Here is a 2,810-nt window from a genome sequence, read left to right as displayed (position 1 = left end):
TGACATATTTTCATTATTTATATAATTCAAAATAGCTTACATTATTTATTTTAAAATTTTTTACACATCACAAAAATGACATGATTGATTTATAATTCAAACAGCCGCTTTTTATCTCCCCTCTCTACATATGGGACATATGGAACACTAGCGCCCTCTTATTTTTGTAAGATTTTTGTTTACATGGAGTTCGGGCTCCCTGTGTAGTTTCCATGAATTAAAGGATGTTATTAGAGATGCCGTTGCTTCAATATCTTTAGATGAGGTCAGAAGAAGTTTTGATGAATTACTTGTCCGTTTAAAAACATGTGCTCAATATAGTGGCAGTGAGTTTGAATAAATAAACTTTTAAAATTTATGAATTGTTAATTTGGAATAATTTAATTTGTATAAAATTTTGATGATTACAAATAAATAAAAGTAGGCCGATTTTTTTCGAAAATTGGTATTAAAGACTACGTTTTACTTTTGAACAATTTTTCCTAGTAGCGTATTTCCACATTTTCACTAATAAGTGCACCTTACTCTAGTACCATTTAAAGATTTTTCAATTTTCTGAACACCCCGTACAAGGAATGTTAAATTTTTCTGTTTCAATCTTTCTTTAAGAACCAACAAAATTTTTTATCAAGAGTAACTTTTTTCGATAAAATGAAAAATAAGAAAGTTTTTCGTATTCAACACCTGTTCTGTGGACAGGACAAAACAGACTATAGGTAGAATATATGTGTGTGAATAGGCTGCTAAAATAGTAATAACATTCGTTAGCGAGTAAGTAGGTATTCGTAAAATTCACAAATATTTGCCTACGCATGTGTGAAGCCGGGATAAATATTTCATATCTTAAATTTGAGGTAGTCTGGATGTACACTTTCATTAATGAGTACATAGTAAGTTAGCAAATGTAAAATTCCTTTTATGGACATATTTTGAATAAACTACATGGTATTCTTGCGTTTTTAAATATATCCAACCTCTTAACCGCCAATTTAGTTTCAAACATATAAGTACATTTTGTAATTTATTAAATGGTCGGAGAATTTAATACAAGAGTATAATATTGTAATTTTAATCACAAATTGAGTACCTACCTACCTACTTTAAACTTCTTGGTGGAATGAATTCACTGAGAAATGACAAATATAGGATTGGGTCTCCCGTTACAAAAAACTTGATATCTAGATCTAAAAGTCATTATTTACAAAATGCAATTAACGGTGACATTCGAGTCACTTATCCTGACGCCTGTAAGCTCGAGTTTTTGTCCTGCCACTGGCATAATCAGCGCCGAAGTATAGTAGTAGGTGGGATTGGGAGTCTAAAACACATTACAGGCAGCCTAATCCGGCTAAATCCTAAACCATTTCCCCACCTTATTCTTGTCTCTCAGTCAGAATACTACTAACCGGAGATAACGACCGGCTGATACAGCAAAAAAATACGTGACGTTATTTCAGAGTTTAAGAAGTTATTCGGTAACATTGCAAAAAATGAGAAAATGCCGATCTCGTGTCAGAGGCGTTAAATGTAATACACCCACTTCGAGGACCATGTAAAAATTTACATATATTTCGAATTACCGTCAGGAACACGGAGTTTATAATTCCACAAGTGAATACTAGAATGCAAAAATATATTCGGATGAAAAAAGTTAAGAAATTTACACACGTAAATTGAAAAAGCAGCCGGCTATCGAAAGGACTGAAATTGCGGATTTATAACTGAAGTACCTTGCCAAATAATAGGACGTATATTTTCCAATCGTTTTCAACATGTAAATCTTTACCCTGTTTAGCTGTTCAAATTGAACCGTTTGCGAACAGAATCTTTATTCAAAAATATTTTTTCTTTTATAAATCAAATGTAAATTTAATGTAAAATAATTAAAAATTAATAATTAATATTTGTTTACAAAATATAGTTTAATATGTATAGCAAATAATTATTTAATTGTAATAACCAAATCGATACTTGGAATTCATAATTCGGCAGTAGGTACGTATGTACGTATGAATAAAACCCGTTTATAGATGTTTTAAATTTACCAATTTTTCGCCCAATAAATTGATAAAGAAATTGATTGATAACTTTATATTGATGTACAGAGAATTCACAAATGATTAAGTACAAGCCACGTTACCAATAAATTTGTTTGGAACAGTTATTTTATTATCTTCATGTTGGCGACAAAATTTTGGTAAAATTAACACAACTTTCTGTTTCACCGTCTGAAGATTGGTGTAATTTTCACGAGATTCTATTTAACCAATCAGCGTTCGCATTATCTCGAGCATAGACGTAACGGTTTGTCACTGTTCATAGTAAACGGATCACTAATATTGGTAACGGCAAGATTTGGGTATTTTTCGTTACCAGTACCAGCCTTGTAATGTTGGTTGCCTAAGCTCGCCAGTGATGTGGCTTGTAAACATTTAAGAAAGCTCTAGATATAATGCTAAAATTGTCGAAAATGTCCTAGCTGTAATAAATAATCGAGAATTTGAAAACAATTGATTCAGTACTCTGTTGATCAATTTTGGAGATTCTTAGTAACATAATTTTTATTCAGTTCTACCAGTTACATTCAAAAGTTTTATTACCTTCTACAATTTTGACATGTTTAAACTTCTTGTTATTTATATTACAGATATATTTATATTTATTATCTTAATTAACAACTTTTACTATGAATTATTATATTTTGAATAAAACGTATTAATGTCACAAATTAATTATAGTTTACTAGGGATTTTCTAAATAGGTATTATGCCCATGTTATTTTGACTGATTCTTATTTAATAGATTGGAAG

Source organism: Anoplophora glabripennis, unplaced genomic scaffold (assembly GCF_000390285.2).
Source record: "Anoplophora glabripennis isolate ALB-LARVAE unplaced genomic scaffold, Agla_2.0 scaffold420, whole genome shotgun sequence".
NCBI lineage: Eukaryota > Metazoa > Arthropoda > Insecta > Coleoptera > Cerambycidae > Anoplophora > Anoplophora glabripennis.
This window is presented reverse-complemented; position numbering follows the sequence as displayed.